The 12098-nt window shown below is 55.3% G+C and overlaps 2 pseudogenes; both read left to right on the forward strand.

Annotated features, from left to right (window-relative positions):
• Positions 1–5846: 5846 nt before the first annotated feature.
• LOC147990831 (uncharacterized) lies at positions 5847–7560 on the forward strand (annotated as a pseudogene).
• Positions 7561–8467: 907 nt separating this feature from the next.
• LOC147990832 (uncharacterized) lies at positions 8468–9961 on the forward strand (annotated as a pseudogene).
• The last annotated feature ends 2137 nt before the right edge of the window (positions 9962–12098 follow it).

A 12098-nucleotide genomic window follows, 5' to 3' on the forward strand; every position in this document is an offset into this window, starting at 1 on the left:
CCCCTCGCTGCGCGGCAAACGGTGCTCACGGTCCTATCTGGTGTCCCTCTGCCGGACAAGATGCCCAGGAAAAGCTGCATGTTGTACCGCTGTGAGAACAAGGTCACCTTGGCTGCGAACATGCCTTCCTTTGATGAGTGGGGGCTGCGCCCAATTGGCTTGGTGGGCCCCCGTGAGAATCCCGTCATCGTGGTCCCATTCTTTGCCGCCGGTGCCGAGCTCGCCCCAGGTGACGGTGCGGGGGAGCGAGCGGCGACGGCGGCCGGGTGCTCAGATGTTGAGGATCACATGCCGAGCGGTGATCCGGGGGCGTCGTCCTCGGGAGCTTGCGACGCCCCTCCTGAGGCGTCGATTGCCGATGAGATGTGGCATGCGGCTCCCAAGGGCGAGGCTCTAGGAGCCTCGGGAGGTCGCAGCGAGAAAGAGTCGGGCTGTTCGCCACAACCGGGCTCCCCTGAGGCTATCCCTCTTGGTTCTTCTTCGGCCCCGCCACGCGCCGGCCGTCACGTCCAGCGCTTTGGTCTCCTTTGTGTGGACTTCGAGGAGCTCCGCAACAGGAAGGGATCCCCCAGCGGCAGCAACATCTACGGGCCGTTGAAGCGATGGAAGTACATCGCTATCGACGAGTAAGTACCTTATCTAGGTCATCTTCTATGTGCCGCCTTCCTTACCTGACGATTGTCCCCTCAGGTCCCCTTCTGCTAAGGCCGCAAAATCTCTAGAGAAGCATCTACCTCTTGTCCCATTGCGCCCTCCAAGCTCCAGCGCTACAGGCTCGGACGCTGCCCACGGCGTGGGGTCAGCCAGGGGAGTTGGTCCGTCATCAAGGCACCCCGAGCTTGGGCCTTCGCCGTCCTTTCTTCGCGGCCTTGCTCAGAGCGCAGCAGGCGCGCTAATGGCTCCTCCCTTGGTCACGGTTGGTAGCTATCTAGCCTCGATCTTGGAGTCTTCTTCAAGCAGCGGGCCTTGTTTGGTTCGGGCCCCTCGTGAGGGTTAGCTGGCGCCTGGGGCCGTGCCAGCCCCCAGCCCCCAACCAGAAGGTGGCGCGCCACTTGATGCTCCACCCGCTGCCCCCGAGGTGGAGGACGAGGTGGGCCGAGCGTCCGAGCTCGAGCGTGAGCACAGCATGGTCCGCCACGAGCTCTTCCAGGAGGCGATGGCGCGATGAACCGCCTTGGTGGAGAGCTTGCTGGTGTCGACTCGCGTCTTGAGGCTGAAGGTCTTCGGTTGGTGGAGGAGCGGCGCAAGCAACGAGTGGCCATCAACCTTGGTCATTATCATCGTGACCTCAAGAACGCGAAGACTGAGGCGTCCCTCAAGATTGCCAATGAGGCCTGCTCGCGAGCCCTGGGTCATATCTGCGACGAGAACGCCCCGACCCCTCACTCAAGTGACTACGCTAGCCACCTGACCTTCTTCACCGAGGTGGTGACGCGCCTGGCAGCTCAATCTGCCAGAGCTCGGCAGCTTGTGGAGGAGAGGGGTCGTGGCCTGCTTCAGCGCGCCTTCTCCCGTGTCTTCATCCACCTTATGAACGCCGACCCCAACTTCGACTTCGATGCCGCTGTCGGTGTCAAAACTAGCGGATCTCGGGTAGGGGGTCCCGAACTGTGCGTCTAGGCGGATGGTAACAGGAGGCAGGGGACACAAAGTTTTACCCAGGTTAGGTCCCTCTTGATGGAGGTAAAACCCTACGTCCTACTCCATTAATATTGAGGATATGGGTAGTACAAGGGTAGATCTACCACGAGATCAGAGAGGCTAAACCCTAGAAGCTAGCCTATGGTATGATTGTATGTTGTCCTACGGACTAAAACCCTCCGATTTATATAGACACTTGAGAGGGCTAGGGTTACACAAGGTCGGTTACAAAGGAGGAGATATACATATCCGTATTGCCTAGCTTGCCTTCCACGCCAAGTAGAGTCCCATCCGGATACGAGACGAAGTCTTCAATCTTGTATCTTCATAGTCTAGCAGTCCGGCCAAAGAATATAGTCTGGCTGTCCGGAGACCCCCTAATCCAGGACTCCCTCAGTAGCCCCTGAACCAGGCTTCAATGACGATGAGTCCAGCGCGCAGTATTGTCTATGGCATTGCAAGGCGGGTTCCTCCTCCGAATACATCACGGAAGAATTTGAATACAAGGATAGTGTCCGACCCTGCAAAATAAGTTTCCACATACCACCATAGAGAGAATAATATTTCCACAAATCTAATCTGCTGAGACGTTTTGGCAACACGACATTATGCCATGGCCCGGTAATTATTCAAACCATTTTTCTTCAGCAGCTCCACACATAACGCGAGGCAGTTTTTTGACACGTCTTGTCAAAGCATAGGTCGTGTTCCCCTAATTACAGGATTCTCATCAATACGGTCGTGGGTAACCCAACCACATCTAGGACTCCTAGATCATAGGCAAGTCCCAAACGGCTAAGGAGAGGACGCTTGATATTCACCCTCTTTATAAAGGGACAAGGCTTTTACTCTTTCCCTCCCGTGCTCAATCGAATCCTTCCCCCGCCTCGAGTTCTAACACCCAAAGCCCAGGTCAGGTGGTCCGGACCTTCAATCATGTCCGGATCGAGCCTTCAAGGCCGATGGATGCCCTCCTTCGTTACAGAAGAAGATATCAAGAAGTTGAGGGAGGCTAGATACCTAACCGCCGAGGTTTCGCATCGGCTGCCTGCCCGAGGGCAGGTCGTCCCTACTCCTGAACCCAACGAAGACGTCGTGTTCATCTCCCACTTCCTCCGAGGTCTAGGCCTCACTCTGGATCCCTTCGTTAGGGGGCTGATGTTTTATTACGGGCTAGAATTCCACGATCTATCCCTGGACTCCTTTCTCCACATCTCATCATTTATTGTTGTATGTGAGGCTTTCCTCCGCATTACCCCTCACTTCGGCCTATGGCTCAAGACCTTTGACATGAAGCCGAAGATGGTCGAGGGGTGGCATGCAGCGTGCGGAGGCGCATTAATAAGCAGGATCGTCGGAGCTCCATGGCCAAAGGGTTCTATTCCGGAGGTGTCTGGATTATGGCAACGGGAGTGGTTTTACATCACAGCTCCCAGAAGTGCCAAATGGGCGGCTGCCCCTGCTTTCCGCTCAGGCCCTCCGCCACAACTGATGTCATGGATTAGCAGAGGGCTGAGCTGGGGTCCTGCCAAGGACGTGCCTATACTGCAAAGCCACATTCAAAATCTCTTTGAAGGAGATTTCAGTTTGATTATGGTAATGCAAGTCATGCTGGTTTGACGAATCCAGCCATGCAAACGCCGACCTCTTCGCATGTGGGAGATCAACCCAGAAGGACGTGGGAGATCAACCCAGAAGGACCGCACGCTATTCAGAATTTCCTCGGACTGACGCATGAGGAGATGTATAGATCATTCTTCGGACCCCAGATAGAGTGTCCGGATACTACCGAGGACGTGGGCCTGAGCAGCAACTGCACCGCCGACCAAGTAAGTTATCCTCTAGCCGAACACACCGTCTTTCATTTATCATGACGTTTTTCTGAGAGATCGCTCTTTGACCAGGACTGGATAACAAAGGCGAAGATGATTCGGTGTTCGGCCCCCCTTCCTGAGGGCTTGGAAAATCCGGTACTGGAAAAGATGCTCGAGCTAGCACCTTGCCCGGAGCCCTCAAAGGAAGACAAAGGGGGGAATAATGAGGGCAAAAGCGGGCCTCCACCGCTACCTATTCCGACCGACGGAATGAGCGCCTCCGTGAGGGAGGATAACCGAGGGGAGGAATCTGACATTCTCTCACCCCGGGGAAGGAAGAGGACTACCTCTAAAGATTCGGAAACCAAGGTTACTAAGCGGGAGAAGAAATCTCCACCAGAGGGTCCTGCCTTGGAGGGTGCTCTTGCCGCACAAAGTATGCGCGGGGATCAGCCCTCTAACAAGCTGTAAGTAATTAAAAAGTACTTTAATAGTGAAGATATATTACCTTACCTCTAAGGAAAACAACCGAAGTATTTATCTTGCCGTTCGGATCTTAGCCCTTCTCAGCAGAGCTCGCCTTCGGGGGATCTTCTTCCGGAGATGATGGAGAGCGAAACGCCTCCCCCGGACTCCTCCGCTCAAGAAGCAGGCAACTTTGAAGTGTCGTCACGGAGGGCCTCTCCGGATCCATTGAGGCCAGAAGATAATCCTATAGTCACCCGAAGTCCCCAGCGTCCAGCTCTCGAAGAGAGCAAACAGAAGAGTCCGGCGCCGTCTGGTATGCGGTCGGACGTACTGAGAGAGATGTTGGAGCGAGCGGCCATCTCAGAAGGACACCATACATTGATGGGTACAGTGATGGAAAGGATTTCATCCACCGAAAGCGGGTTGCATGATGCCTTTATGAGTCTACTGGCGGGCTTTGAGGTACGTAAAATGATGTACATTTGTGATGGTACCGCACATTTTTAGGTGTTCCCTATGTAGATAGTAGCCCCTGAGACTCTGGTTGTCGCCGGGAACAGCGGCAAACAGAGGATCGTAGTCCCAGGCAATAACCATACCGCTTTAATGTGCAGGTAGTGGGAGCTCCGGTGGCTAGTCGGACTCATGAGTTTGCCAAACTGAAGCGGCAACTGGATGCGGCGGATGCCGACATCGAGCTTGTTAGCAAGAGGCTTGATGAGGCACATGGTAAGTGGTATTTTCTGGTGAATGCCACATAGTAAGAGCAGCATGATGTCAGTATCTTTAATATGTTGTGACTGCAGATGGAGCTGCCACCGTGGAAACCCTGCGGGCGGAGCTTGCCTGAGCCAAAGAAGAAGCAAGGATTAGTAATGTGGCCGCTTTGAAGGCGGCGGAAGAGTTGAAAGCCGATAAGGCCGCGCATTGCGAGAGAAAAGAGAAGATGGCCAAGATGGCCGTAAAGTTAAAAGACACTGCCGACCGTTGCCAATTCCTTGAAAAAGAAAACCGAGCGAAGGCAATGGACCTTGAAAAGGCCACGATGGCGAACAAAGACACCTGCTCTGCTATGAGAGCGAAGAAGGAGGAGTTGCGTGAAGCCAGGGATATTGCGGCTGGGAAGCCCTTTATGCTGCGGAGGAAGTTTGGAGATCCGCGGTATGCCCCTCTGGATCGGCTATGGAGTTTGGCAGACGCATATATGGACTTGGCGGCGAGCGCTGTCAATGCGGCCAAATACTTCCGAGATCAAATAGATCGTGAAGTGGACAAGCTATTCTGGTCGCAATTTAACGTTCCAGAGCGTCCGCTTCCGTTGACTGATCAGCTAGCCGAATGGGCCGAACTCAATAGGTTGTACAGACTCGCCATGAGGTCTTTCGTGGATCAGCTGTGGCCGGAAAAGCCGAAGCCGAACAGCTATTTCAGCTTAGTGCAGCAGTTCCTTGGTGTGGTGCCGCGCATTAATGCGATGAAGAGGTCGGCGTGCATAGAAGGCTCGCGGATGGCCCTTGCCCGTGTTAAAGCATACTGGGCGGAGATGGATGCTACCACTGTTGCGGCGCAGGGTTCGGCCATAGGCTGAGTGGCTGCCGAGCACTATTTCGAAGAGGTTCTTGAGGGTGCTCGTTTGATAAAGGCCCAGTGCTCGAAGAATATTATGTTTGAGTGACATGTATTCCCATTGTAAGCACAATGTTTTTCCCTCCTCGTGACTCCTGCGGTTACAAACCCCGATTTCTCTATGCGATGAGAAACAAGTGCTAGCCTCTCCCCCTCCGCTCCTAGCCTCTCCCCCTCCGCCGGCGGCCACCCCGGCCCCGGCGTCCACCTCCTTGTTCCCGCCGGTGGCCACTCCGGCCCCAGCGTCCACTCCGCCTTCGTCCTCTCCGGCGCTCCGGCCCGTCGCTCCCTGTTACCATGGCGGATGGCTCGCGCAGCCCGCCGTCAGTTTCCTCCACCTTTCCGAGGGAGAGGCCGGTGGTATCGGGGTTGGGGCTTTCAGCCTCTGGCGATTCGGCGCGCTCATCGTCTGCGGGCACGGCGGCCGCGGCAGTGGTGGAGGTCCCGGAGAAAGGCGGGAACAGGCCGGGGCCGTCCCGCAAGGCTATGTGGAGGCGCCGCCGGGCTCTGTGTCGCCAACTAGGTGTAGGCGGCCAGATCCGTGCGGACTCCCCCACTTCATTAGAGAGAAGACTGATCCCGCCAGACCTCTCCGGGCTCTCTTTCAGATGCTTCCAAGATGGGCACAGGAGACAAGACTGCACCAATGACCCCCTCTGCATCCGCTATGCTATGCCGGGCACGTCTCTTCGTAGTGCACCCTGCCGCGCAGCCCTATGTCAGAGGAGGAGCTCCGGCGAGTGGTGATTGCCAAGGTTTCCAGGCGGGAGCCGGCACCGAGGCGGTCGCCACCTCTCGGGGAAAGGCTGTTGGAGCTTAGGCAGAACGTGCCGCAGGCGCGCATCTCGCCAGTTGCGCCCAGCTTTCCCCCTGAGGTAGCCGGTGCTGCCTTCTTGGGGGCGCCGGAGGAGGTGTGCATCGTTCAGCGCTCGGTGGGCATGGAGGATCTAGAGCGGAGGCTCAAGCTGGCAGTGGTGGCTTACGTGGGTGGCGCCAGGCCGGCCACGTCCTGTGCGACGACGGCGGAGGTGATTTCGGCTCAACTAGGCATTCCAAGACACAAGTTTTCCGTCCACAAATTTCACCCGGAGGACTTTCTGGTGGTGTTCGCGGCGCATGAGTTCAGGAACAGGGCGCTGGCGGTGCTGTTCGTGGAGCATCAGGGCGTCAAGATTTTCGTCAGGCCATGGCTCAGGCAGGCGCAGGCTACATCCAGGCTCATGCGCGTCCAAGTGGACCTCATGATTGAAGGGATCCCCTCGCAGGCCTGGTCTTGGGACACGGCGGCAGAGCTCCTCGGCAATTCCTGTCTCATCGATGAACTTGCGCCAGAAATGGAGAGCAGGGAGGATCTCTCATTGTTCAAGCTGCGAGCCTAGTGTGTTGATCCCGACGAGGTGCCGGTTTTTCGGCGTTTGTGGGTGCCGGAGCCGGTAGTGGATCAAGCGGCGCGTCGGCCCAGGCATCGGCAGCTTCTGGAGTACCCTGCGTTCATCCACATTGGCAGGCTGCGGGATTTCAACTCGCTGGATAACTGGAGGAGAGCTGAATCGGATGGAGACAGCGGGCAAAGCGGGCTGCCGGACAGTGCGGACGGCTCGTTCTCGGGCGGTGAGTGGACGGTGCAGTCGTGGTCGCGCGGTGTCCGCGACGACCATGGGGCTGGCCGAAGAGGCCAGGGGCCGGCGGTGCAGGCTTCGGTTCGTACAAGCAGGCGCTGGTGGGTAGGCTGGGGCCCTCCGACTGGAGGATTCCGGATATGACGTCGGAAGTGCAAGTGGGGCAGCTTCCCTCATGCAAGGATACGGTGAGGAGACCAATGATGAGACCAGGACCAAGGAATTCAAACTCCGCGCAAATCTCGGGGGATAGGCTGGGGGGTCAGGCTCCTCCGGTGCCCAATGGGGTGGTGCAAGCAGTGGAGCTGGTCACACCGAGTCCTGGGATTACCATGGGTGATAGGAGACAAACCCTGCAGGTGGTGGCTTCGGATCACGTGCCTCCCAGCTAGCACAGGGTCATGGCGCGGGCCTCGAGGCAGACAAAGTGTTGGTTGGTGATCAGGATAAGGGTGCAGAGCCACAGGAGTTGGAACAGTTGGCGCAGATTGAGACAGGAGAGGGCAGGGATCCGGTGCGGCCACCGTAGCGCTCGGGCAGAGAGACGGAGGATGCGCTGGGAGAGCCCAGGGCGCACTCGATCCGGCAGGGATCGGATCAGGCTGCACAGGCGGGGTTTCCGAGGACGGCATGCGAGCAGCCGGATGGGACCCGGTGTCAGATGTGATTGCCTCTGATTCCCAACCTAAGGCTAGGGTAGGGTCGGTGTTGGTGCCCGTATCTTCATCGGATACCGAGCAGGCGGGGCCCGTGGCGACCGGTCAGGAGACCGTGTTGGCTGTTTTGGAGCGGGACCCATGCGGCATGCACATGGTGGGGGCGCTTGACATGACCACGTCATGTGCCATGCAAAGGGAGGAGGAGGGCCTCTTAGTCAAAGAACAAGTTGATTGGGCAATATTAAAACTTTTTGCTCCGGACTGCTGAAAAAATTGGCTCCACCACTTCTAAAGGAGATTGAGTCCATGAAAGGTGTGCGGGCGGGACAAGACCCATTCACTCCACGGCGCAACACAAGATCGGCGGGTACAGGCAACCGCGCCAAGTCCAGAGCGTCGGCGGCAGAATCTGGGCTGCTCAAAGCCCTTGGCATTGCGGCGGATGATCTCCCCGTTTCGGAGGGAGCGTTGGAGCAGCTTCGGGTCATCTTCGACTCACCACTATGTGAGCCTCAGCTCAAGGCGATAGCGGCCATCCTCGGGAAGACGGTGCCGGTTGACCTCACTGGCGCCATGGAGAGTGTGATGGTAACGTAGAGTGGCCGGGCGGGTACGGACATTGGAGCTTTCCGGCTTCTTTATGTCGTACACAGCTTTGGAGATGGTTTGCTGGAATGTGCTAGGGCTCAACAGTCCAGCAAAGAAGGATGCGCTTAGGGAGCTAGCGGACTCGATGAAAGTAGCCATATGGTGTATTTTAGAAACTAAGCTCATGCATGTAGACACTTACATTATCATGCGGTGCTTAGGGCCAGCTTATGATGGTTTTGCGTATCTTCCTTCGTCTGATACGTGTGGGGGCATTTTTATTGCGTGGGACTCCTCGAAGGTATCCATATCTAACAAGGTGCTGGATACTAACTTCATCACGGGCTATGTCTCCCCTAGGGAGGGACAACCCTGGTGGCTGTCGGTGGTGTATGGACCGCAAGAGGATGAGCAAAAGATTGCCATGATGGAGGATCTGACAGCTAGGCGAGGCCTCTGCCCAGGGCCATGGATGGCAGTGGGAGATTTCAATATGATTCTTAATGCTTTGGAAAAAAACAACTCCCTCTTAGACAGAAGAATGATGGGTCGCTTCAAGAGATTTGTCGATGACAATGCTCTCAAGGAGTTGTTCCTACATGGCAGGCGGTTCACATGGAGCAATGAGAGATAAAACCCCACCTTAACAAAGATCGACCGGGCCCTGGTGTCCGTGGACTGGGAGCTAGCGTACCCGGAGTGTTTGTTGCAGGCCCTATCCACCAACACATCAGATCATTGTCCCTTGTTTCTAACGATGGAAGACCAGCTGCAACCGCGGAAAAGATTCAGATTTGAGTTATTTAGGGTGAAACTGGATGGATTTTTGGATGCGGTGTGCGATGGGTGGGCTTGTGAGGAAAGCATCACGGATCCATTTGTGAGGTTGGATGTGCTACTCAGGAACTGCGGGAAACATCTTACAGCTTGTGGACAGCGGAAAGTCAGGAACATAAAGATCCAGATTGCCCTAAAAAATCTGGTTATCCTGCATCTGGATTGTGCTCAAGAGACACGGCTGCTGTTGGAGGGTGAACGATGGCTGCGCTGAACCCTAAAGCTCTTGGTGTGGGGTCTGGCCTCGTTGGAAACAACTATAGCAAGGCAACAATCCCGGCTACGATGGTTACAGGAGGGCGACGCCAATACCAAGTTATTCCACTTGGTGGCAAATGGGAGGAAGGCAAAAAACTTCATACCTGCAATCTCGGTGGATGGGCGCACGATAACTGATCAGGCTGGGAAGGAGGAGGCGTTCTTCGAAGCTTATAGCGAGTTACTGGGCACCTGTGCGCCTCGCGAGCACACGCTGGATTTGGAGTTTTTGGGCATCGAGCAAATAGATCTGGTGGACCAAGACTTGGTTTTCCATGAGGATGAAATCTGGAAGGTGGTGAAGGGCATGCCCTCGGATCGTGCGCCGGGGCCGGATGGGTTTATCGGGATTTTCTTCCAGAAAGCACGGACGATCGTTAAAAGGGATGTGATTGCTACTATGCACAAGATCTTTAGCAACAACGGGAGTGGATTTGGGAGGCTCAAGTAGGCGCTCATTACTCTAATTCCAAAAAAAACGGACGCTTGCCAGATCAAGGATTTTAGACCAATCTGTCTGCTACATAGCATTCCGAAGATGGCCTCGAAGCTGTTGGCAACGCGGTTACGGCCATGAATGAGTGCATTGGTCCACATGAACCAATCAGCTTTCATAAAGGGGAGGAATATTCACGACAACTTCTTGCTTGTGAGACAGCTAGCACGGAAACTTCACAAAAGGAGGACGAAAGGAGTAATGCTCAAGTTGGATATATCGCGTGCGTTTGACTCCTTGTCGTAGCCTTTTCTATTCGAAGTGCTAAGGGCAAAGGGCTTCTCGAGCATCTGGAGATCATGGATCTCGATTCTGCTCAGGACTTCCAGATCGCGAGTGGTGGTCAATGGATGCACAGGCAGGAAGTTCATGCATGCTTGTGGTTTAAGGCAGGGAGACTCCATTTCCCTGCTGCTGTTTGTCATTGCAATGGATGTTCTCACGTCCCTTGTGATCAAGGCGCAGGAATGGAATGTGGTTAGCAAAATGCCAGGCTGCACGCCAATGCAAAGGCTCTCGCTGTATGCGGACGATGTGATCATTTTTATTCGGCCGTGGAGATCGGATATGTGGTTCGTCAAGGAGGTGCTCTCGATGTTTGGTGAAGCATCGGGGCTCAGGATCAATTTCTCTAAGTCTTCGGCTGTGTTGATCTGCTCTCACGACGAGGACGAGGAGATGGTTCGTCAGGCGCTGCCCTGGCGGATGGAGAAGTTTCCCATCAAATATCTAGGGCTCAAGTTGGGGATCAAGCAGCTCACGAGATCGGAATGGCAGCCCATCGTGGACAGTGTGTTGAAGCTAATGCCAGGATGGCAACGTGGCATGGTGACTAGGCCAGGGCGCTTGATCCTTGTGAACCAAGTGGTGCGAGCGCGGCCCACACACCATTTGATCGTGGCTGAGGCCCCCAAGTGGGCGCTGGAGAAGATTGACTAGGGCTGCCGCGCGTTCTTCTGGGCCGGGACGGATGAGATCCAGGGAGGCAAGTGCGCGGTGTCTTGGAAAAGGGTGTGCCGCCCCAAAGAGTTGGGAGGTCTTGGAGTCATGGATCTTTACAAACAGGGTCCAGCACTCAGATTGAGATGGGAGTGGTTGAAGCGGACAGATAAGGATCGCCCTTGGCAAGGGTTGAATTTCAACTCGGGCAAAGACGTGACGAAGGCATTCGATAGCTTGGTAAAATGGAGTGTAGGCAAGGGTTCACAAGTGTTGTTCTGGAGAGATCGTAGGATCAATGGCTCTAACATCAGTGACATCGCGCCAATCCTCATCCAAAAGGTTAGCAAGCAAGTGGTGAATAGAAGGAAGGTCAATGAAGCGCTTCTCCTACATGCCTGGACCCAAGATATCAGGGGAGACATGGACACGAAGGAGCTGCTCCAGTTCATAAGATTGTGGGAGATACTGCTACAAATAGAGCTAAGGCCTAACTTGGAGGACGTCCCAATCTGGCAGTGGGATGCTAGTGGCACTTACTCGGCAAGTTCAGCCTACAAGATGATGTGCCATAGAGGCATTAGGTTTCAATGTGCTTCGGCTGTTTGGCGTTGCTGGGCGACGCTAACGTGTAAGATCTTCATCTGGCTAGCTCTCCAACACCGGATTTGGACATCAGACCGGAGGCACAGGCATGGATTGCAAGATCATAGTTCGCCCTGCTTCCTGTGTGAGCAGGAGGAGGACATGGTAGAGCACCTACTCGTGCAATGTGTGTATGCCAGGCAAGTTTGGTTTCTCACATTCAGGAGACTTGGCATCGACACTGAGCTCACGCCTACTAGGGACCATAATCTGGGTGACTGGTGGATGGCTTCGAGGAAGCGCTTCAACAAAAGGGTGCGCAAAGATTTTGATACTCTATGCACGTCGGCATGCTGGAACATTTGGAAGCAGAGGAACAATAGAGTGTTTCGCAACAGCAACACGGCCTCGGAAGCGGAAGTAGCTGAGGCAGTGCACAAGGAATTTCTCTTGTGAGCAGTAGTGCGAGGAAGAGGAGAGCTCAACATCGTAGAGTAGTCGTGTGGTGTGTGTGGAGTGGATGAAGTGGTGACAGCCGCCTGTGGCTGGGCATCGGAACATACCCTCT

The sequence above is a fragment of the Triticum urartu genome, chromosome 1A (assembly GCF_056163025.1).
Source record: "Triticum urartu cultivar PI428250 chromosome 1A, HENAU_Tu73, whole genome shotgun sequence".
NCBI classification, from domain to species: Eukaryota; Viridiplantae; Streptophyta; class Magnoliopsida; order Poales; family Poaceae; genus Triticum; species Triticum urartu.